Source organism: Micromys minutus (assembly GCF_963924665.1).
Source record: "Micromys minutus genome assembly, chromosome: 21".
Taxonomy (NCBI): domain Eukaryota; kingdom Metazoa; phylum Chordata; class Mammalia; order Rodentia; family Muridae; genus Micromys; species Micromys minutus.
In genome coordinates this window covers 26,450,924-26,476,201 of record NC_137956.1, presented here as the reverse complement: position 1 = coordinate 26,476,201, position 25,278 = coordinate 26,450,924, and the positions used below count along the sequence as shown (strand labels likewise).

Here is a 25,278-nt window from a genome sequence, read left to right as displayed (position 1 = left end):
ATATATACAGACAATTCAGAATGTGTGTGTGTATGTGTGTGTGTGTGTAGTTTGTATGTTTTTACACATATGTACGCTTCCACAACTACCCAGTATTACATTGTTACTACATTATTGGCAGGTTAAATAATATGTAGTATGCAATTAGTACATATACTTGGAATTCTAATAGAGGATATAAACAATTTATTTACTCCTTCTAGATCTTTTCCATTGTACTAATCAACATAACTTAGTGATAGTGTGTGCGTGCATGTGTGTGTGTGTGTGTGTGTGTGTGGTTATTGAATAGTGTCTATTGTCCACATGGAAGAACATCAACTGACTGTAATTACCTTTTTTAATGAAGGAAGCATTGTTGTTTATTGTTACAATCCATATTATTGACAAAATAATAGCTCTTTACAAAAACCCTTTTGGACAGTGAATAAGAAGGTACCAATAGCAGACATGGTTGCTAAAGGAAATGGATTAAAGGAAATGTCCTGATATTTTAGGGACTCGAGAGTTTTATACTTGTAAATAGATGCATATGTTGTGTAGACGCTTGAAACTGCAAACCTCGGGGTTTGAAAAAGTGAGTAATGCTGCACAGTCTCTAAGTAGAACAAATCCTTCATGCTGGAAATAAAACATTTGAGCTGGGAGAGACAGCAGCTACTTGAGGAACTTCTGATGTCATTCCCTGGAGCCTTCAAAAGGTGCCCTTTAGATCTTATGCAGAACAAGAATATTTTAGACAGAAAGGAGGAAATTATCCCAAGCAAAAATCATCAGCTGACTATATTTTAAACCGAGAGATGGCTATATTTGAGATCTCTTAATGAGGGTGCTGACTTCATCTTTCTGATGGAAGAAGAATGATGTAAAGCGGCAGCTCTTTGATGCTTGTGCAAGTGATCATGACGAGTCAGAAGGGTGGACATTTCTATGCAGCTTCTTCAGCAAACTATTTGTACCATTATTATCCACCCAGAACCCTTTCCCCCGAAGACTCTCCCTCTCTCTTCCTTCCCTCTGCTATACCTTCCTATTTCCCCGTTCAACCACCAACCTCCCAGGGAAGGATGCACCCTGTGACTGGTCCTCAGGCACAGGTGAAGTACAGGCTCGGATGGAGAAAAGACTGCCCTTTCATTCTGGAGGGATTGAACTGAAGTCAACTGACAAAGTCTAAGAAGTTAAGGTTTGGTTATGGACCCATTGCTAGTCCAGGCATCTCAATAACAAACTCCGGCTCACACATTTCCAGTCCCTGATTCTTTCTACGCCTGCAGTTAGCCACTTGGCAGATGAATAGACTCAGAACACTGTTTTGGCTCTTTCTTCTCTTTTCTGCCCCGCCGTCCCAGCCACAGTATGTTTTTATGAAAGGACTTCAGGCAGTGTAGATCACAATAGAATCAGAAGTTGGAGAAATTATTATTTTTTGCCACCAGAATCTCTGCCTGTGACCATGATTGTTGCCTATCATACTGTCTGTCCTTGGCTTTTTCAAAAATCTAATCTGATAATATATCTCCATTTCTAGAAATAATTTGTTTTAGATTTGAAGGTGATGTTTGAAAGTGACTGTGTGGGTTGTTATTGGCTTGTGGACACTATAAATTTCAAAGAGTTGGATGAAAGTCAATTTTTATATGCAGTTGCCGTGACCACCTGTGGCAGTCTGTACCAAGTCAGCCGCTGCTTTCCTCAAGCAACTTCCCGTAGCTGCTCTTTACCCACCAGTTATCCCCATAGTTCTGACAAATGCCTCTATGTTCCAAGATGACCGTGTCTTCCTGACCACATTAGGGTGTCCAGAGGCGAGGGATGCCTTCCGTCTGATTGGTGCAGAGATGTGTGATCTGGGACTTTCTCAGCAGCTGGGCCTTCTGTGAGGACAGATACAAAGACAAAGAATGAGTCACAGGACGCTCAGTAGCAGCTGTCTCACTCAGTCTTGAGGTCTCTGTGGCTGGATTATCCTGGGATTTGTGCTTAGGTATCTTAGAGCCCACACAGCAGGGCTAGGCATGGATGAAGGTGATTTGAACTGGGTTTCTGTCAACTGAAGCACTTCTTATGAATTTGTACTGGGGACAATACAGTAGACCTTCCTAAGGCCTCTCATAAACATGCTCTTTCCAGGATCTTATTTCAGATTTAATATGTAAGAACATGGGCAAATCTGCAGGTGAATCTATCGTATTGGTGTTTAATGACTGAGAAGAACAAGAGTTCTCAAGAGAGGGAACTTACTTAGAACAGCCAGGGCCACAGAATACCGCTTGTTTTTCCTGTATTTGAACTATGTCGTAATATTTTTTCCATCAATCCAGTGTTTCATGTCTGTCTGTCCAGGAACCTGGGAAGTGAGTTTGCAAGATTAGAAATTTAGGGACAGGGAATAGCCTATCCATATCTGTATTGTTTGGCTTTCTTATTAGCAATGAATTTGAGCTCTAAATATTTATATAAAGCATATGTAATGAATAGTTTTATCTTAAAATTGTAAAAGTGCTTTCTCGGGTTTTAACTAAAACATTTCGTCATTGTAAGTTTGCACAGGAACCATATGGCTAAAATGAGCTACTTGCAGCTAGATCACCCAGTGAGCATAATAAATACTAACCAAGTGTTGGTTGTCTGAAGGCCTCGTCTGTAAATGTCACCACCCGATCCTACATCCTTGTTTGGACAAGTTCAAGTAAACATTAACTGGGAAATGTCTTAGTTCTGCAAGTGCTGTGAAAATTAATGATTCAACCTATTCAATAAAAGACCATTTGGAGGAGCATCCCTGGGAGAAGAGCAGGAAATGGAATGAAAATCATATAGTAAGTAGAGTTCTATGGGTCACAATGGGTAAAGGAAAGATACTAGCACCCCCAGTACCCTCTGAATGGCTCAAAGATACCTACTAATGATGAAGTAGTGTTCTGGGATGCATGTTCAACTCTCCAGGCATTGTGTCAGGGGAAAATGCTTCATTCTTTAACTGTTATTACATAAAAATGCTAACATGAATATCTCAGTTTATTTGGTGGTTCAAAAGTTGACTTGTTAGTTTTTTTTTTTTAACTGATCTCATCTGTACCCCAGTAAAAATGCCTCCCTTTCAAATATCTGATGCTCAGAGTGATAGGGAAAAAAGGAGGTCTTGTGGCCCATTGCCACATCCCACTTCAGATCTACTTTCTCCTTCTTCATTAGGAATCAGGTTTTGATTGGGCAGAACTAGAGATTGCATTCCTTGGTGTGCCTTATTGTTTGCTATGGTCAAGCGATGAAATTTAAGCCCATGATGTCAAAATAGAAGTAATGCCTTATATCACTCAACTTTGGCCTGGAGACGTTGGGATGATACGCTTCTCACAATTTTCTATAGCTGGGGTACAGACACTAAAAAAGTGGTCACTGAAGTACTTTGTAGGTTTGGAAGATTATTCTGGCTGGCTAGTTTATATCAACTCAAGAAAAACTAGAGTCATCTGGGAAGAGAAAACCTCAGTTGAGGAATTGCATCCTTCAGATTGGCTTGGCTGCATGTCTGTGGAAGCATTTTCATGATTAAGGATTCATGTGACAAAGCCCAGCCCAATGCAGGGAGTGCCACCCCTGGGGCGATGTCCCTAAAATGTATACAAAAGCAGGCTAAGATAGCCACAGGAGCAAACCAGTAGGCAGTGTTCAGGCATGGGATCTGCTTCAGTTTCTGCTGCTGAGTTCCTACTTAGATCTTCTCTCCTGGTTTCCTTCATGGATGCATTGTGATGTACAAGTGTAATATAAGATAAATTTGTTCCTCTACAAGGTGCTTTTGGTCCTTAATGGACCATGACTTGTGAGCTAAAATAAATGCATTCCTTTCCAAATGGTTATTATTTACTGTGGGAACAGAAATCAAACTAGGACCAAAGTTGGTACCTGAGAGTGGGTGTTACTGTAATGGACCTGATCATTTTGGGGAGAACTGTAAAGCATTTGAGACTTTGGGCTGTGTGTGTTGGCAGTGCAGATGTTGGTAATAGCAGAGGTAAGAACAGTGGGATTGCCCATCTCTTTGGAGCACAGAAAAAAGTCCAGATACCAGCCACTGAGTTACAGGATTTGGAGCTACAGTGCCAGATTTGAGGTTGGCTTAAATGTGAAACAACTCATTTGTTCCTTTTGCAGAGTAAGATAATGCTTAACACTTTTGATGTTCTTTGTTTTTATTTTACATGTATCTATGTTAAGAATCTTTGAATATTTTAAAGAGATTTTGAACTTTTAAAGTGTTCAAAGTTTTTCAAGATTGGGACTTTTAAAGTTATACTATAGTTTATATTGTGATATTAACATGAGATTTTTGGATGAACATGAAAGGAAAGGTTATGGTTTAATAGGAGTATGTTTGTGTGTCGTGCTGACAAGGGGTCAGTTATTCTGGTTAGTTTCTGTCAATTTGACACAAACTAGAGTCACCTGTGGGAAGAGGGAACCTCCATCAAAATGTCCTGTGAACATGTCTGAGGGCTCATGTTCTTGATAGATGATTGATGTGGGAGGGCCCATCACACTGTGGATGGTGCTGCCCCTGGGTAAGTGGTTCTGGTCACATAAAAGAGCAAACAGAGCAAACCACAGAAAGTTCATCAGAAGGCAGCTTCCCTCTAATGTTGCTGCTTCAGTTCCTGCCTCCAGGTTCCTGTTAGAATTTCTGCACTGACTTCCTTTGGTGATGACTTGATATGAAAGCGTAAAGTAAGTCCTTTCTTCCCTATGCTGCTTTTGGCCACGGTGTTTATCACAAGAGAAAGCAAACTAAAACAATACACATGGCTCCTCAATTACCCACAGCAAGAAAAATGCAAACTGAATCCTGGTAACTTGCAACTCTTGGGAAACCTCCATATTGTAGACGGTGAACTCCTTCTTTGGCGACACTTATTCTTTACGACGTGTTCCAGGCACATGGACACCATAAAACATTTAACTGAGTTTATTTAAGCCGAATTTCCAAAGAATAGCAGAGAAGAAAGATCATACTTAGGCAAATTCTCAGCTGAAAAACTTTTAGTTCAATGTTAAGCGTAAAAAATTGGGAGGGATGCATTGAATAAAATGTATTTTACTCATGGATATCATCTATGCTGGGAAGAAAACAGGGAGAAAGTAACAGGTATAGCTGTGTATTAAGCTAGGCAAGGCAGAGAGGTTAGGCAGAAAGGAAGAAAACTATACAACAAGCCATCTCAAACAGCCATGTAGAGACTGTGTTTAGCTCAAGCCTTGGTTTCCGTTTTGATTTTTATTCATTCAAGTTCCTTAGGCCTGGAGAAGGCTATCCAAAGTCCCCTTTGCAGTCTTCTTCTCTTACACTGGGCAATGTCTTACATCTACATGGAGTGCTTGATTCCTAACTAAGTTCTGGGCTTCCACAAAACGGTGGCTGGAAAGACATGAATTTTTCTTGTTCTCTTACTGATGGCCTAGGAGAAAACCCAGTAATGCCAATAGAAACTATCTTAATCTATTCCAAACCAGGGTGTTTATAGAATACACACTATACATACTGTTCACGTTTATGTTTGCAATTTGTTTAGAATTTCGTTATGTTTGAATTACCATTTGGAAAATCATGCTTGGTTCCTGAGTGAGCAGTGAGCCTACAGTCTGCCCTTGGCTAGTCTTCAGTAAGTATCTAGGTTGATCAGCAGCAGCTACCCTTGTATGAATTCCAGAGTGAGGTGTTAACAGAGTTGGGGAGCAAACCTGGAAGGCAGCACTCTGAGAGTACTCTCTCGGGGAGGTTATTTCATTAAAATTTCCTTCTCATCTGAAAAACAACTTTGGAAACCAGAGCACCCTGGTCTGTCAAAGGAGATCCACTCTCCTTTCTGCCTCCGAAGTCTATCTGCAGAGAGACACTGCAGAAAAACAGCCTTTCGGGTCTTTTCCAGAAGCCATCTGTTCAGAACCTACAAAGTCCCATTTGAACAAAACATTTGACTTTGTGGTTACATCTTTATGGCTCATGGTGAAAGACAACTTAATAAAACAAAACAAAAACAAAAACAAAAAAATACGAGGCTGAGCTAACGATGCTTTAAGGGTTATGAAGAACTTCTTTCTAATTGTAGGCTGGCTTTCCACGCTCTGTTCTTTGCTGAAGCAAAGCACACTGTATGAACGAGGAAAGGCGCAGAACCCCATAGCTCTTAGCCTGTGAGTGCCTACAGAGAATAGTGTTTTATTTATAGTCTTACTGTAGGTAAAGGGTAAATAATGTCAAATGGCTGCTGATTATTCCTCAAGGGTTAGAATATATCGCCAGGTGCTGAAAAACAAACACCTGTTATTTTAATTAAGTATATAATATGAGTAAATTTATATTTATCTCAGTCTCCAAATAGAAATTGTATCTTGTTTGTTTTAAATAAGGAAGAAAAAAAAAAAAAACACCATTGTTAACGATCCATCCTTTACAAGTCGGTCTCCTAAATTGAGTGGAATGAAGGTTATTGGAGGCTGAGGTGCAGGAGGGAGCTGAAGGGAGGCTGAGTGGCTGTTGGAGGCAGGCAGGAAGTCCTCCTGTTTGTAGCACACTAAGGTGGCCCTGGATGACAGCTTTGCATTCCAAAAGGCCATACACATGGCTTCTGAGGGGTTTTACGAGAAGAAATAATAAAAGTTTGAGGAGACAGACATGCTTAGCCTGTTTGAATATTGCACAGTGTATACAGGAGTTGGAGCTACTCCCATTAACACGTTCAGTTTTTAATGAACCATTTCACAGTGGGTTCAAATGAATCTTTTACAAACAAGTTAATCAGTTGTCGGAGATGGTATACTCTCAATAATGAGAAGAAAGGGGCTGAGAACAAAGGCAGGAAAGAGGCTTGTTTATAGAGGTTTACATGTATGAAAAATCCACTAAACAACACTTCTCAATTGTGTTTATTGTATTCTACATTGACTACAACTTAACTGAAAATAAACATTATACTGAGCAATATTAGATTTTAGTATTTAATTTCAAAAACATTCATTTTGTTTGTAACAACAATAGGAGCAGACTGCTTGGAACATCCTGCAGGTAACATTTTGTGTGTGTTCAAATTTTGCATTGAGGGACTCCGCTTGGTCTTGCACCACAGGCACAGAGCCCAGGATTTGGTTCCTAGAGTGAGTTGGAGGGCACAAATCTGTAATCCCAGATTTGAAGTTCAAGTCATCCTCAGTCAGTGAGTAGTTCAAGGGCAAAGCTACAGCAAACAAGCAGCATCATGGTTCACGGACCTTCTGCAATCACCTCCCATTCTATAGATCACTAGGCTGGTGTGTATAGGGCAAAGGATGCTCTTGAAACTGGATAACTTTGGCTGTAAGGTGCTTACAATAAGAAGGTAGGGACCTTTCTCAACCCCAGATCACTTTGCTGCAGTTTTGAAGCAGGGGAAGTATGTTTCTGCCCTCCAGTATGCCCAAGTTGTATATTCCTAAATCATATAATTTTTAAGCTGTGATTATGTCCTTGTTTTGAATGAAACTTAAAAAAATAAATCAGAAGCAAAACTATTAATTTAATTAAAGTTACAAATAAAAAACTCACTGTTAGGTTTATCTTTAAAGCTTTTACTCTACTTCCCATTCATTTCTTTTCAACGTCTACCTCCCATTCCAAGGTCCGCTGCTTATAAGACAAAGTCTGTTTAGGACATCGATTTCTCCCACCACTGATGCAATTATCGAGTGCCTATAAACTCTGAAGCACTTAGACAGTAAATGAAAAGTCTGTTCTTTCTATATACTTTGCAATCTAAATTGGGAGATAAGACTACTCACTTAAAATTATTTTCAAACATTTACAAATTATTTTAAACATCTAAAAGTTATTTCATCCTATTAAAAGGTAATAGAGGTAAAAGGATCAAATTACATTATACACATGTGTAACCCTGTCAAAGGGAAACCCATTCTTCTGTCCATTTAGTATGTGCTAAGAAAAGTAGGTACTACATAGATCTCCAGATTACAGGTGTGTGTGTGTGTGTGTGTGTGTGTGTGTGAGTGTGTGAGTGTGTGTGAGTGTGTGTGTGCATGTGATTGTGTATGTGTGTGTGTATGTGAGTGTGTGTATGTGTGAGTGTGTGTGTGTGTGTGTGTGTGTGTGTGTGTAGAATGGGTAGATACAAACACATTCTAACCATATCTGGTATTGTGCTGGTGGTGTTTAACAACTGGCTCTCTAGGATCAAGTAGTCTCAACTGTAGCATTCATCAGTTTCCTTAGGGCAAACATTTTCATCATAGCGCAGTGTCAAGTACTATCACAAAATCAACTGGCTTCAATTCCTGAGATGTAAACAGCCTGTTCTTATGAGTGTCTGTTTACAACTTCCAGATCTTCAATACTGAAATACCTAGGGGAGAGCAACTTAATTGTATATAATTCATGAAAAGAATCCTCTTTATCAACTTACCACTAAAAGTCAGATATTAAATATGAGGAACATGAAGATGATTAATTATAGTGTCACTCTAGGATTTTACAAGTAGAAGTGAAACTAGATACGTAAATAACTGACTTTGAATACTATTGGTAGATGTTGTAAAAATCCATAAGTGATGATAAAGTAACCAGAGGATGGATTATATAGCAAGTTGGGTTTGGTGTCGGTCATGAATAGAAGCACTTATTCCCAAATGTATCAGAGATCTGCCTTCAGATGGCCTCACATGTGCAGACAGATGAAAGTTCCACATACAGACCCTAGGAAATGTCTTACAACTACTCTTTTCTTTCTAAACATTTTTAAAGACAAGAATCTTAAGCAGCAAAATTGTGAATCAACAAATAGATGTCAATGATAACTACATGGAATAGTACAATGTTGCTGGGGACTAAAGCCTACATCATGTTCCATGGATGGTGCTAAATCATGTTCAGAGTAAGTCGCCATGGTTAAGAGACCTAAAAATACTTGCTGTAGCTCTTCTTAGAAACTTTAATCAGCTCCTGTGCCTAAGGGTAATTTTTAAAGCAGGCTCTGCTGTATCTAATGATTTTCCAGAGACTTATAGAGTTAGTTCTACAAGAAGCACACTTCTGAAAATCCAAAAAGCACAAACGGTTCACCAAAAGTTTTCAAAGGGTCCTTCCAGGAATAGACTCTCTGCAAAGACACAGATAGTCAAAGTTGTAGTGTCTCTGCCATAAAAACAACATGAAAATAGACCCATTATTCTTGAAATCTATTTTATCATTGCTATTATGTCATGGGCGGTGTAACACCAAGTAGATCCTTCTCTGGAATGCTAGGGTGTCATATAGATACCACCCTTCCTGATGAGGTGATACTTGAAATGTGTACCCCAAATCTACTGCTCATTACCAGCATCAAGGCTGCACATGTGGCCATTTATCTCCAAGTCAGTAGCTACCAGATTGGCTCCCGTGTCTTAGTCTCTACAGGGTATTTTGCAGTGTAGATGTCTCTTCACAATTAAAAGATTCTAGCCTAGACTTCTGAGCTAAAGACATTTCCAAGTACATTTCTGGGATGCAGTTGCCTTGATTTGCCCATGGTCCTGTAAGTAATCACCCGTCCGTACTCCTCTAAGAAACTACAACAAACTAACTGTGTATAAACAGACTTGGGTGGGATTATTACTCTGGTCTGTTGTTGGTACCCTACCTGGAGTTAATACACAATTGTCTCCCTTACACCTAGGAAAATCCCATAACACAAACATGAACTGATAACATACCACAAGTTTGGGAAGAGTGGATGCATGGCTCTTATGGTGGATGTAGACACATTCAACTAAGGCATATTCATATGAGGGTGGCGTTTCCATGGGAGCCATCAGGAAATAAATGCTTCATGGACACCTATTTCCTATAGTGATGATTGCATGCTTCTGCAACTGGTGGTATGACAGGCAACCAAGACCAAACTGTCTGAGACGAGAGTATACTTCACAGGAACCCCAAGGTGAGCATCTTTCTGAATATGGCGTCCAGTGGCATAACTCACTAGTGAATGGTGCTATCTACTATGTAAGTACGCAGATTCTTCCCAAACTGCTGATGGATTATAGAATATATTTAAATCTCTGGAAGTAGCCATGCAAGATGTGATAATGAACAGGTTGTGGCTTCAGGGTGTGCCATGGTTGTGGTCAATAAGACATAGAAATGAAGCTCAGCTATCTTTCCAGAGAGAACTTAACAGAAATTTCAGTGGGAAAAAGACATGCAGATGCTATACTTTCTGCTGCATCTACTTTATGATTTGGCAGGAAACATAGGTAAAGGAGAAGATGAAATTGCAGTGTCGGCTTGCCATTTCATAGAGCTGGCAAGGTACAAAAGAAAGAGTGCAGCTTGGGTCTTGCTAAGGATCCCTTCTTAGGATCCCTTGGGACTCATGGGAAGATTGAGTGATGCAGAGACTGTGGGAGTAACGTGAGAGAAATTAGGTTTCACTGTTAACAGAGAGGAAGGGGAAATCCATGGTTTGAGATGCAGATAAAGTCCTTCCTAATGATCTGTACAGGAAACTCTGATAATCCAGAAATATTCTGCATCTGAACTGCCCAGACTGAGGAAGAATTTTAAACAGGGAATGGAAGAGCCTCGCAGAACCTGGCTTCTGAGGCAGTGGGACATAGGGATGGATATGTTCAATCTGAGTGCCATGAAAGCAGAGAAATTGAATAATCTAACTGCCTATCTCTCACTGAGATCAAGGGATTATAGTCTGAAACAATAGAAGGTAAGTCAGAGAGCTCCTGATGGATTGACTCATGGGGACCATTGGGGTACCTTGCTCATCACTAGTTGAGGCACCTATGAAGGGTCCGGAAGACAAGCGAGAAAAACAGACATTAACTGAGGAAAGGGCACAAGAGACAGTATATGATACCCAGTTCACTGGGCACATAGGCCTGTGTTCACAGAAGATTTAAGGAAAAAGTTGATCGAGGAGATACCACAAGAAATGGGGCTTTGGCAACTTTGCTAAACCCTGTGGTGGTTGATGTGTGTGAGACAGAAGAGGCTGTGGCAAATCAAAGTGGGTTAGAATGGCATGTAGATTGTGTTTGAGAAGTGCCGATGCAATCCAGAGGGAGTGAGAAACCAGACAAAGATCTGAGCCACTTGAAGGCAAATGCGACAATATTTATGCTGAGCCAGATTTCCCAGAGAGAAAATTAGGAGAAAGCTAAATGTGATGCTAGCAAACTTCTAAAAGGCTTTAAAGCCCAAATCACAGGTCACAGAAGGCAAAAATGGTAAAATGGTGCAAAGAAAAAAGACAGAGGCTGTCCTAGGAGCAAGCAGTCAGTCCCCTAAAGTAGGCTATTATTAACATTCTCCCCTGCAAGAAAGCTGGCAGGGAGTGGAAATCGGTCCCCTAGGCCACGCTCCTCTCAGCAGCCAACTGTGGCTGTCATAGGGCAAAGGCCAGGCTGCTGGCCTGGAACATGTCAACATTGGAATGGTGGCTTCAGGAAGAAAATCTTATCTCCTATTTATAAACAAGGGAACTAAAGTTAGAGGGTTAAATCACTGGCTAAGTGTTCTGCAGCTAATAAGAGCCAAAGCTAAGGGTCAGAACCCAAGAAGACAAACTCCAAAGCGCTAGCCTCTTTTATGGTCTGACATTTACTATACTGCCTCATCAAAGAATACTTGTAACTACAATGAGCACTAATTAAAAACATAAGATGAATACACTAAAAACACTTTTATGTGTGACATTTATAATTAGGATACAAGTAATCATAAGTCCAATGGCAAGGATGCTCCCTTTGTTCTAAATGTAAAAGTAACTGAATATAACTCCTGCCAGTCCAAAGAGAGCCAGGTATGGCAGACACAAACCACTTCCTCAGGATAATCATCAGAGGAACAAAATCTGAATTGTATTCCATCGTCACACTCACAGTTCCATCTCATGCCATGGTGTGTTGAGAACTCCCAGGGTCTCTAAGTGTCATCTCAGGCTCTGACAATGTTGGGCTTATAGTAATTATAAGACAATGTGCCAAATAAACCTCTTGCAAGGAAAAATGACCCTTATTATGAATTGTCAACCTACGCACTATGGCTTGTGTGACTATGCCTTTGCTCAGATAGTTTCAGTGTGGTGGGATAAATTAGACAGCTCTATTTGACTAGATCTCTTTTTTCTTGCCTATCAATCATGAAAATTAGACATGGCTAAAACTTGCAAAAATACATTTAATAAGAAAAAGCAAATACAAACACCTTTAACAATTTTTTGTTATAATATTTAGACACAGTTTGAAGAAAACCATCATCTCTAAGTGACAGAAAATACTGTTCCTATAAGCCAGTATCTGAGAATAACTTTATCAGAGAATAAATTTTTGTTACAATATTTAGACAAGTTTTGAAGAAAACCATTATCTTTAAGTGACAGAAGACACTGTTCATATAAGCCAGAACCTGCGAATAACCTTACTTAGCAGATTAGACTGAGAAATTAGAAGTATGAAGTCAGTGACTAGTTTTCTCTGGTTTGCATTTTGAATATTCCATCCTTTATGCAAGACCTACATAAGATCTTCTTGATCCACCCTTGGGTCCCTCGTGCCCACTGCTGAATTTCAGAACACATAAACTCCTCACCTAGCTGTGGAAGGATTGTTTGCTTGGCGTTTGCAAAGGTGGGAGGAGCACTTGTATGGCAACTTTAAGCAGGGGTCCAGATCCTTAAAGCATCTACTTACATGCTATTCTACCTTTGTTTCATTGCTGTGATAAAAACCTTGCTGAAAAGCGACGTGAAGAGGAAAGATTTTTCCTAGCTTATGAATACAGGCCATAGTTTATCACTGAGCAAAGTCAGAGCAGGAGCTTGGAGATCTGAACCTTGGAGGAAGGGCTTGGGAGAGCAGTTTTCAGTTCCCTCAGCTAACTTCCATATATAGCCCAGGACCCAGGAAACAGTACCACCCACAGTAGGCTGGACTTCCTACATCAAGTATTAACAAGACAACTCCTCACAGGCATGCCCAGTCCAAACTGAAGAACACAAGTACTCAATCATGACTTTTCATGTGATTCTAGGCTGGGTCAACTTGACAGTTAATGATAACTAAGACACACAATCAGTTATCTAACTGAATTGTTCAATATTTGTATTGGGCATTAATGTTAGGCTGTATTCATTACAGCTACAGAAATTTCGTTTTATCTGGCTAATATGGGTAGAAAATAGCTAAGGAGAAATAAAAGCTCCCAGCCTGAAGGTCTGTAATCTTTCTCACACACACTTCCTAGGGATGGAGTGAGAATGCTAAAGATATAGTCCCTGATCCAAAGACCAGGATTGCTGTGCTTTGTTAAGTCTTTTATTAGTTGTTTTTCATTCTTGGACAGTTTCATACATGCATATTCTGAACTTCAGTCCCCTTTCCCTGTCATCACCATCTCATTCCTTCTCCTACTGAGTCCCTTCTTTCCGAGTCCCCTTTCTGCATTCAAGTCTTTAATGCAGGTTGCATGGCTGAGCATAGGTGGGAGTACTGGAGCATGAACAGCTTATCTGTAGTCACACCATTGAAGAAAGTGACACTCTTCCCCTCAGGAACCATTAACTGTCAATAATCCTTCAGGGATGAATGAGAACTCATGAACCCTCCCCCCTTTCTCAGTAAATATTGACAGGCTTAACCTTATATAGTAATTGTGCAGGTAACAATAGTTTCAAGGCATTCATGAGTACATCAGCCTTGGCATATCCACAAGGAATTTTTTCACTGCAGTGCTCCTCAACCTTTGGTTAGTACCATTTCCACCCCTTCTTCCTTGATGGTCCCTAAGCCTTGATGGTCCCTAAGCCTCGATGGTAGTGTTGGGGTAACATAGGTGTTCATTTGGAGGCTAAGCATACCATAATAAGATATTCTGTGCATGTCAGTCCATTGAGAATTTTTATATTAACTTGTCTACTGCAAAAAGTTTCTCTAAAGAAGGCTGGGGACTGCATGAATCTATGGGTACAAAGATACATCTTTAGATGGCAGTCTGACATCTGTTCATTTAGCATACATGGCTCTCAGCCTTCCTAATGCTGTGACCTTTTAATACAGTTCCTCTTATTGTGGTGACCTCCAACCATAAAATAAGTTTTGCTACTGCTTTATAACTGGGATTTTGCTACTGTTAAGAATTGCAATGTAAATATCTCATATGCAGGATATCTGATGTGTTATCTCCCAAGGAGGGTGTCACAACAAACAAGTTGAGAACTACTGCCCTAGAGGATACAGTTTGATGGCTGAAAAACAGATAATGAAGATTTAATATTCCATATTCACTTGGAACACCTATACCATGTAAGAAATCATTTCATTTTTATGATTACCTTATTAAAAGCTTAAAAAGAAAATAAATTACTTTTATTCCTAAGGATAATAGACTGTTTTATGTTAGCTTTGCATAGCAGAAGATAGAAGAGATTAAATTACCATTTCACAGTGAATTGTTTAACATATTTAATAACATGCTGATTTTTTACAAGGGAATCTTAACAGTCCCCCTCATCACTAGTTAGTGATGCCAGATAAAATACAGGTCGCTTAGCTAAATTTGAATTAACATAGAAAGTGAATATATTTTAGTATAATTATGTCCCATGCAATATTTGATACATTTTTTAAAAAAAATGAATAAGCTGTGTTTTTACATCTTAAGATTAGCTGGGAATCTGTCATTTTATTTGCTAAATCTGGCAAGCTCATTAGTAAACTACACTTTTAAAATGTTTTTCAAATAGTTTTCAATCGCTACAAATACACTCTTTCTTATTAAGTGTTGTGGAATGAACCCAGGATCTTACAAGTGTTAGGCAAGCTCTTTACCACTGGGCTCAGTACTCACTCATTCATTTACCTACTAGTTCACCTAATGAGTATTTTCTTACATCCTACCTGTTTAGCATTGTCCCCCCCCCATTCACACAAACAAAAACCTACCTTATGGATCAGTAGATACCAGCTTTTTGAGACATTATATTTGGTGTATATCAGGCGTGGCACAGAACATGTCTGAGCCTAGGAGACAAGCTGTTTGGTTACAGACAGCGAAGTCAGAGACGTAGAGCTCAGAAAACTGAGTGAATCCCAGGTGTGGGACACTGAGCTGCAGAATGACCGACACTGCTGGGGTTGGGCTTATGCCCGTTTGATTAAGACAGTGCCCTGGTTCTTGCCTCTTGAAATAAGTATACGGGTTACTTTTTAATTTAAAGAAACCCACAGTTAAGGAACTTGGAATTTTTAGACAGTAAACTTTTTAGAGACTGTGGGACCTTTAAAGGTATACTATGCTATATTAATATGAAATCTTGGAAATAAACATCAAACTAAAGGTTGTATATTAATAATGCATTGGTGTATTGAGGTAACAAAGGGTCAGTTAGCCTGGTTAGTATTTTGTCAACCAGATTCAAATGAAAGTTATCTAGGAAGGGGGAACCTCAGCTGAGAAAGTCCTTCATGGTATTGCATGTAGGCAAGTCATAGGGCATTTTCTTATTAATAATTAACAGGGGAGGTCACAGCCCATTGGGGAAAGTACTGTTCACAAATACACAAGTTCACAAATGGGTGGTATAAGCAATCAAACTGAGCAAGCTATGTACTGCAAACCACAAAGCAGCATTCCTCCATGTTCTCTGCTTTGGTTCCTTCCTCTGGGCTCTGCCTCCAAGTTCCTGCTTTGAGTTACTGCCCTGACTCCCCCTCATGATGGACTACATCTATAAGCTAAAATAAACCTTTTTTCTCACCAAGTCTCTTTTGGCTATGATTTTTATCACAACAGTAGAAAGCAAATTAGAATAATCATGGTCTACATCACAGCAACAGAAAGCAAACTAGGACACCCTGTAATGGGATTACAGTGTCCCTACTGTGTAGCTCAGGCAAAAGAAAAGAAAAAAAAAGCCATTCTAGGACTAGGCTACCTCTTTGGGAGTTGTTAGCCAGAGAGATCTCAGCGACCGCAAGCATTACAGACTATTGCCAGTGTTCATACCCTAGAACATGACAGTAAGATCCAGAACACAGGGATTAGGCAGGTACTGACCAAAACTTTCTTCTCTTCTGACTAGCTTTCAAGCTCCTGGAAGAAGCCATGCACAATACTGGAGGAGATAAAAAATCCATCAGAGGAAAGGAATAAACTAAAGCACACTACCAGCTGCAGGAAGATAAATATTACCAGAGAAACAAGTGAAAATAAAAATGGGGGGAGGGGGATGGCACCTCCAAACTTTATGTTCTTTTGTTTAACATGTTTTTCCCACCAATCTTCCATAGTGAAGTTAGCTCACTAAGGTTTCCTTTGGGTCCTTGGTTATCTGGGGCTTGCTAATAAAAACTCTCCTGATCTGTGATTGACCTCTCTCAGGAATGAGTGTATCATTCACCAGACACTTGTGCACATGTTATTTCTCACAGAAATATCACATATCTCATAGTTACATCACAAAGACCTTGGAAGTAGATTTACCGTCTTTACAAATAAGGAAACTGGAATTCGGGGAGTTAAATGGTATGTTTTTAGCCACACAACTAGTTTATTCAAAACCAAACTTCTGATTCTACTCTATGGCCTCACAAACTAACTGTCGTGACCATTTCAATGAAATTTACTTGATCTATTAAAATTCTCCCTTTAAGCTATCAAAAAATGGTACTTATGTGAACCTTATCCTAAAAACTATAACTAGTTTTTGTGTGACCAAATGAGTTTAATTAGATTGCTTAAAGGAACATTGGTAAGGTGTTATTTACAAGAGCATGGCCAAGCTACCAGTAGATACACCACTAGGAAAAAAAAAAAAAGACTCTCCTTCCCCTAAGGAAAACCATAAATTGCCTATAGATCCTCAGGATGGCCAGGGATTTACAAGTCTTTCCTCCTCAACCCAAAGTATATTTTTAAAATTTTATTCATTCTAAAGGAGATGTAGTCGTAGCTAAATAAATCATTTTTAGTCATAACAAGCTTGTTGGGCTAATAGTCTTAAGATGCTTCCTATATCATCCTATATAATTTTCACAATTACTTCTTCAGTACATCCCATAGACATTTTAAAATCATGAAAGGAACAGTTCCTCTTCTGTGTTTCTGAAGTGGAGGATTCTAAACTGTCAGGTGCTGAAGTAGTTTAGAAGGTTACAAGTTTAACTCCTAGCACAAGCAACTCACCTTGAAATAAATGACCATCCTTACTTTATTTAAAAACAGTCTCACAGGTTAAACATAAAAGGGGAAAAAAGAGTCCTGCTGCAAATAGCTAATTAGCTCAATAGATTTCTGCAACCCTGATTGTTTCTGTAAGCTCCAGGCATGCACATCAGCCATATTGACTTGTTTATTGGGATGGATGTTAGGCATTTCAAGGTGAGTGGGGCCCTATTAGAACTTTGGTGGCACCTCCCTGTCCCCATTAAGTTCCCAAACATTCTTGTCTACTATTTCCTTCTGTTAACAAGTACTGCTGGGTTCATTTTCCAAATCTCTTAAAACCATGACTGTGTCATCAGAGTATAAAATCACCTCACTTCTAGTACGTGTTTGCCTAATTCTACTCAACCATTATTGTACCAATCAATCTATGTGGAAACTGGAGTCACACTGTTCATAATGTAATAAACCAGACCCTGTGTATTGCCCTGCAGCCTAAAGCTTCTGAATGGTTAATTATACGCACACTGCATCTGGACTATGGACCAATGTCTTCAGCTTGCTCTTGGTTTGTCACACCCTTCTGTTTGTCACATCTAATATGACCGCCCAGTATTGCCCTAGACATTTGGTGCTTCCAGCTTAGTTGGGATGCACTGAGCTTACTGCTTTAGCTCCAAAGACTTTCCATTTGCTCTTTCTTGTCTTTCTCTGGAGAGCATTGCATAATTCTGGTCTTCATTCAGGAATATGGTCAAATGTGCCAAAAGAAGCTTTCTTTGGTTATGCGACCTCAAACAAATGGCTCCCCACTATCTGATTCATTTTCAAGCCATTAACTGATTTCTTAATACCAATTGTTATCAATTGTCCATATTAATTGTTCCTTTTGGAGGAACAGGAGTTTTGTCTTTTCAACAGTTCCATCCCTAGCATGTGGTAGTTTCCAACAAAAGCAGAAATAAGCATTTGTGAGTGATTCCATAAATGTATTTATTTATTTAAATATTCACCATTCTAAAACTTAGCAAAGTAGGTTAGTATGTCTAATGCTAGTTTAATGAAGTTATTGTGCTTTGTAAAAATAAAATAAAATCAGTTCGGTAATATGCCAATTTAAGATCTGCTGAGAAAATCAATCATTAGTAAGTTCAAAGACAAAGCCTAAAAAAGCAGAATTCATCTTCATCTGCAGCAGTTGTTCTAAACCGTGGCAACACTGTAATCACCTGGAGGAGTTACATTATTTAAAACTTTTCTGGAAGATCCAAGGACACAGGCCTGGTGAGAAGGTGTTCCGAGTAGCCGGGGAGCAGAGAGATCTCTGCCTAGACGCAGAAAGTGCGCCCCCCCCCCGCTTGGTCCAGTGAACCAGGAACCCTGCACCGGGATGTCTGTTATCAGCCAGCGGCCCATGTGTACAGAATAGACACTCAGGTCATCTGCCACCAGGAACACGCAGAGATCCAGGGACATAGGTCAGGTACAAGAGAGAGGTGAGAACCAATCACTGACAACAAGACCACATATAAACACAGACAACAAGATGGCAAGAGGAAAGCTCATACCCCAGGAAACCAAAGACAACCTGGCAACACCAGAACCCAGCTCACCCATCACAGCAAACAGCAGAATGCCAAACACTCCAGAAAAAGAAAACTCAGACCTGAATTCATACCTCAAAGTGATGATAGAGATACTTAAACAAGAGCGGGAGGAAAAGCATAAAGAAAACTCAAAGAACTCAAAGAACTACAGGAAAACAGAATCAAAGAGATGAAGGAATGGAAGAAGGAATTTAAAAGAGAAATGGACACAATAAAGAAAACACTAAAAGAGACAGCCCTAGAGGTAGAAAACCTATGATGGATGCATTTTCTCAATTGAGGTTACATTTTTCTAGCGTTCCTAACTTGTATCAAGTTGACAAAAAATGACTAGAACATAGGGCAACTTCATTCCTACTCTTTTGTATATGTTCCATATCTTCTATGAGTAGATATTTGCCAATGTTTCTCCAGGAATAGTATTGAACAACTCCAGCTTTTCTGGTAGCTATTTCACAGATTTCCAAAGATTACTCTCTGGAGATCCCAGTAGATTGCACCTGCATGCCCTCTTGGATTACCTTAGATTTATTCTTCACGGAGCTGTGGTAGTCTGAATAAAAATGGTCCCCATAGGCTCATAGAGAATGGTACTGCTAGGAGGCATGCCTGATTGGAGGATGTGTGTCACTGGCAATGGATGGGCTTTGAGGTTTCAAATGCCCTAGAGTTTCTGTGATTATGATGTTTCTTCATAGCAATAATAAAATGGGAGAGTTACTTTTTTTTCAATTTTATTGGATATTCTCTGTATTTACATTTCAAATGTTATACCCTCCCCCCACTTCCCTCCCTCCTTCCCCTCAACATGCTTCCATGAAGGTGCTCTCTCTCAATCACCCTCTCCACCTCAGTGCCTTGGTTGATGATGTTTTTCTTCCCATGAGGTTGCAAACCTTTCAAGCTCTTCCAATCCTTTCTCTAGCTTTCACTGGGGTCCCCATGTTCAGTCTGATGTTTAGCTGCAAGCATCCTTATCTGTATCTGTATGATTCTGGGAGAGCCTCTGAGGAGACATCCATATCTGGTTCCTGCCAGTAAACTCTTATTGGCATCAGCAATAGTGCTTGGGTTTGGTGGCTGCATATGGGGTGGTTCTCCAGGTAAGGCAGTCTCTGTAGATCTTTTCTTCAATCTCAGCTCCTCTATTTGACCTTGTATTTCCTCCCCTGTTTTGTAGGAGAGTTACTTTTAACTTGTTGGAAAATACTGACTAGACAAGCTTTAGGATACAGAAGCAATTAAGCACAATAGGGTTCCTTCCCATTTCTATCTACTCATTGTTTCCTGGATCTATGAATCTTGCTTATAAGAGAAATATTACCATATATTGCATATTGATTTAGATGTAATCTAAATCTCAACTTCATAGAGAATGTGGGAATTACATCTTTCACTATTAAGTCTAGTGATCTACTAGTAAAGGTTTGCTTCCATCTTTTCCAGTCTGTTTTTATGCTTACATATAATACCACTCACTGCAATTCATAAATAATGGAAATATATTTTATCACAATTCTGGAGGCTGGAGACTGTAAGATCAAATAACTATCAGGTTAAGCAGTCAAAATTGTTTCTTGCTCTATGTTATCTAATAAAGATGTTATTTTCTTACAGAAAAAGTCACAGAAAAGCAAGAGGTGAATTCCCTCCATCAAGCTGTTTTCAATTAGCTCATAATCTCATTCACAAATTGGGGCTTTATCCTCAAATCTTCCTTTAAAGGCCCCTTCTCCTAATATTGTCCTGTGCCAGTACCTGTAATTGAGGGCATACAATGAAATTCTTGCTGTTCCTGTACACTGGACTCTACTAGTCTAGAGTTCTGATTTTAAAAATGAGAAATGCTTTCAACAGGAACAAGGAGAACACCATGTGAAGCCAAAAAGGTCACAAAGTCAATCTACAATCTAGAAAGAGTGAAAAATATTGCTGGCCAACACCAGAAGGCTGAAAGATGCAAGGGATGATTTGCCCAGATTTCAAGTGGTGGAGGGATGAAACTTAGCACATTTACTTTAGACCTGTAATCTCTAGAACTGTGAGGCAACAGATTTCAGAGTAATTTTAAAGCCATCTAGTTAGTGATATGGCGTCTTAGGACAACCCCAGGAAACTAAGACATTCACTATTTTGGTAAACTTTCCCCATATAAAAAGCCACAGCATTTTAAGGAAGAGGTACTGTTTTCCATAGGGTAAGGGGCTATGTCTCCCATCTTCCACAAACAGTTAAGGAGATTAAGAAAAGTAATGTGACATGGATAGGTTGTATAATCTTTAGGTTAAAAAAATGCTTTTCCCAGAAAAACCTTTCCCCTATAAGGGAATGACTGAGCGAGTCTGGATATGGAATCAAACTGGCAAGAAGATCTGGAGAATATGATCCAGGATTATAATAATGGACGATGACTTAACATTTAACAAAGTCTCTTCAAACTTTGCCAGAGCCAAACCCTAAAAGACGAGGTAGGGCATTACATTGTCCAAATGCCTAAAGCAATATCTGATTTGGGCCAAGGCAGTAGAGACACTCCAAATGGATGGGGGAGGGAGAATTTTAAATAATCCCATAAGGAAACTCTTAGAGAAGTACAACATCCATCATTTTGTCAACAGTGATTTGGTTAAGGCTGAGATTTTTAGAGCAGGTCAACTGAACTTTGATATAGGAAATGTGATGTTATTTTATTACTCAATATCATTATAGTACATTGATATGACATTATAGTACATTGATATAGTTTCGTTATCAATAAATAGCCACTATCACCAATCAGAAAAAAATCTATGAATGACATAATCATATCATTCTTTAGATCTTCAAGACAGGGAAACAACAATAAACACTTCCATCCTATTCTACAAAGAAGAAACTTACATCTTGTCATCTGGGTTAAAGAAATTATTTGAAAAGTGCTTTCAAGAGAAAGTTGCAAGTGAAATACATTTAGTAACAAAAATGGTAGAAATACTACCAGGAGGTAGCAGTAAGTTTGGATCTAATATATAACCAAGCAGAGATCAGCCAGGGCTCTATCCAGAACCAGAAGTGTTTAATCAAGAGATATAGAATGTGGGCAAAGGGTGCTGAAGAAACAGAATTAGAATATAATTATTCTCATTAAATGTCTGGGTGACCCCCAAAATACTAATGGTTGGAAATAACTGAATCTGAAATAAATAAGAGCCAGGGTTGAGTAAAAATAATTTCTATTTTGTACTACCTAGGAGACACCACTGAAAGGAAAACTTTTCACCTGAAGCTTAAAGGGTTCTGCTATGTGGTATTTGAGCACATGCAGGAAAGAGCAATTGAAGACACTATTTTCTAGTTGTAAAGATTTTACCTTATAAATGTAGAAACATAAGCTACCAAACAGACATATTGGTGTTGTGAAAAGATAATAGTTCCAGACATCTTTTACAACATCTTTACAGTATTTTGATCTTTTGTATTTAGCCTGACCCAGAAAAAAAAAAAAAAAAAAAAAAAAAAAAAGTAGGGAAATTACAAGGGGCATTTTATAGATATGGGTACATTACCTCCAACATACAGATGGGAGTCAAATTAAAAGATCAATTCTAACATATATTTGTGTGTGTGTGTATTCCTGTAGAGTCCAGAAAATGTACCAAATATCATAGAGCTATAGTTATAGGCAGCTGTGAGCTAACACGGCGTTGGTATCCAACTCTAGTCTTCTGCCAGAGCAGAAAGCACTCTCATCTTCGGATCTATTCTTCCTATCCACTGCGGTGCTGGGGGACATGGTTACTGTTTGAAGTTAGCTGCTTGTTAGATATTACAAATTCAGAACCACAGTGCCCTTTACCTTCTTTTAATATTTATATCTTTGTCTTCTACATTAAGAATCTTGGTTCTCAAGGACGCAGGAAACTACAGTCAGAGCTTAAGATAATTACTTGTTTTACTTCATTTTATTACACAAGTACTAATGATAACAGTTTGGAACTGCCTTTTATAAACAATTAGCTTTGCTGGGTATAAAATCTTTAATTTACAGTTTATTTCCCTGAGTCTCTTAAGAAAATGATTATTCTGGAATATTTCTGATGGCATTATTAAAGCCTATGTTTTTTTATTCCTTGATTCCTAAAACCCATTTGTTAAGTCCAGTAAAATTACAAGATTTTGTTTTAGTTACTTCAGATTGATATTCCCAGGTTACAGTGTACTTTTAATGTACTTCAATGTACTTCACAGTATTTTAGTCTGGTTTTACATATTTATTTTCTTTTCCAAATTCCCCTTTTAGAAAGTCTTGTACTTTAAATCTTATCTACAATATATGACTTTTTGGACTAAAGGAGCTGAAGTGGTTTGCAACCCTATAGGAAGAACAGCAATATCAACCAACCAAACCCCCAAAGCTCCCAGAGACTAAACCACTATCCAAAGAGTACACATAGAGGGACCCATGGCTCCAGCTGCATATGTAGCAGAGGATGGCCTTGTTGGGCCTGTGAAGGCTCAATGCCCCAGCGTAGGGGAATGCCAGGGTGGGAAGGTGAGAGGGAGTGGGTGGGTAGATGGGGGATCACTCTCATAGAGGCAGGGATAGAGGTATGGGATAAGAGGATTCCAGAGGGGAAACAGGTAAAGGGGATAACATCTGAAATGTAATTAAAGAAAGTATCCTTGTGTGTGTGTGTGTGTGTGTGTGTGTGTCTTTTTCTCCCAAATCACCTACCTATGCACCTTCATTTATCGTGTTCTTTCATGTTTTAAATTCCTGGAGAATTAGGAATAAACTTTTGTCAAGAATCCTTTAGCCAATATGCTCTGTGTGAAACCTATCTTCTCCTGGCACTCAAAGCATCCCCCCATATCTCTGCACTTGATATCTTTGAGAAGGAAAGAATCTGAAGCATGCTGTCAGTTGCTCAATAGTCTGTTTATGTCCCAATATCATCAAAGCACCATGCATATCATACGTCTATGACATTCATGTGACTGTTTATCAGTCATTACAAGTTACCTTACTCATTGAAGTGCTATGACATATTTTGGGCCATATATTGGTGATGATTTTATGGTTATTCTGTTTCACTGGTGTATCTTTCTACTTTCTATAAATATCTGTCTTAATTAATGTTTATTACAATTCCAAATTTCTTGCTTTATCTCCTCTAGCTTTGTTTTTCTATCATAACTGGCTTGGGTGATTTGTCACTTGGAATGGCTGTTTCCATCTTCACTTTGTTGGCCTAACCAAAGCTTTGCTCAGATTCAGATGGGGTTAAGTATAAACTAGCAGCATCCTTATGTGTGACATCTTTATACTGTTAAGTGTGGAAATCCTCAAAACTCTTATCCTGAACCATCATCTTATCATTATTCAGATCTTTAGCTGTTCTCATAAAGATTCCAAATTACTCTAGACATCTCCGCTACTGGGGAATCTTAATTTCCTAAAAGTACTTCCATATGAGAGAGTGTGTGTGGTATTCTCCGAGTATACAATTTTGCACATTAAATAGGTATTTGATACCCAAGAAGAAAAATCAGCTGGCTATCTCACAGAGGCTGATCTCTGACACTGGCTGACATCAGGTAGAAGGCAGTATATTCCTTACCTGTTCTTGTGGTTTCCATGATCATTAGATTTAGTTAGAGACACCATAGATGGAAGCCAGCTGCTCAGCAGGATGCTCTTCTCCTAGCTTTCTGGCATATGTCCTCAAAGGAGCACTGTAGTCTATTTTTGCTATCACCCAAGAGAGATGCCTAGAACGCCACCCTTTCAAGCCAGAGAATAACAAAGAGGTAGAATTAGGAGGAGCCTTAAAAGGAAAACACACTGGCAGAGTGTGTGACACACTATTTTCCTGGTGTACACGGTCTTCTCTCCTATCAATACAAAGTGTCTGTAACTGTAGGAACTACTGCTTTATGCTCATTTACTATTTGCTTATATATCACCATTTTCACAGCATTTGTGACTATGAGAACCCACACGCTCACATTCTTCTATTGGCTCGAACTAATGGGCCTTCTCAGTATATATGCCAACAAGTAAAACAGATAATGGTAACGATGTTAATTTATGCAGGTAAATATATTTTAGGTGAACTTCTCAAAAGGTCTTACTTAACAAGTAGGTACATAAGCAATTGCTCAGTGAAATGCCAGTTTTACATGCATTATTTTCTCTGCAATACAAACTAGAAAAACATTAATAAAAAAATTACTCAGCAAAAGAAATGTGTCTCCCTGGATTAACTTAATCAAAGTGGGGAATTAGGTAAGGTTGTGGGGATTGTAACATGGCCTTTGCATTTGGACTCATTTGCATTACTTTTGCTTGACTAGCAAACAATAAGACTCAGTTAGTTCAAGGCAACTCAAGGATGTTTTGTTATGAGCACAACAATCCTATTTTTATACCCAAAAGAGTCAACTGTAGGATACCGGAAAATATTTGTATATGGAGTTGTCAAT

At 39.0% G+C, this 25,278-nt stretch overlaps 1 long non-coding RNA gene across 1 annotated transcript; it reads right to left on the bottom strand.

Annotated features, from left to right (window-relative positions):
* Positions 1-1,796: 1,796 nt before the first annotated feature.
* LOC308434480 lies at positions 1,797-24,511 on the bottom strand. The gene is made up of 3 exons (XR_013975479.1): positions 24,414-24,511; positions 2,245-2,350; positions 1,797-1,877 (listed from the first exon to the last, which is right to left on the bottom strand). It is a non-coding gene; the product is annotated as an uncharacterized lncRNA (long non-coding RNA).
* Between the last annotated feature and the right edge of the window lie 767 nt (positions 24,512-25,278).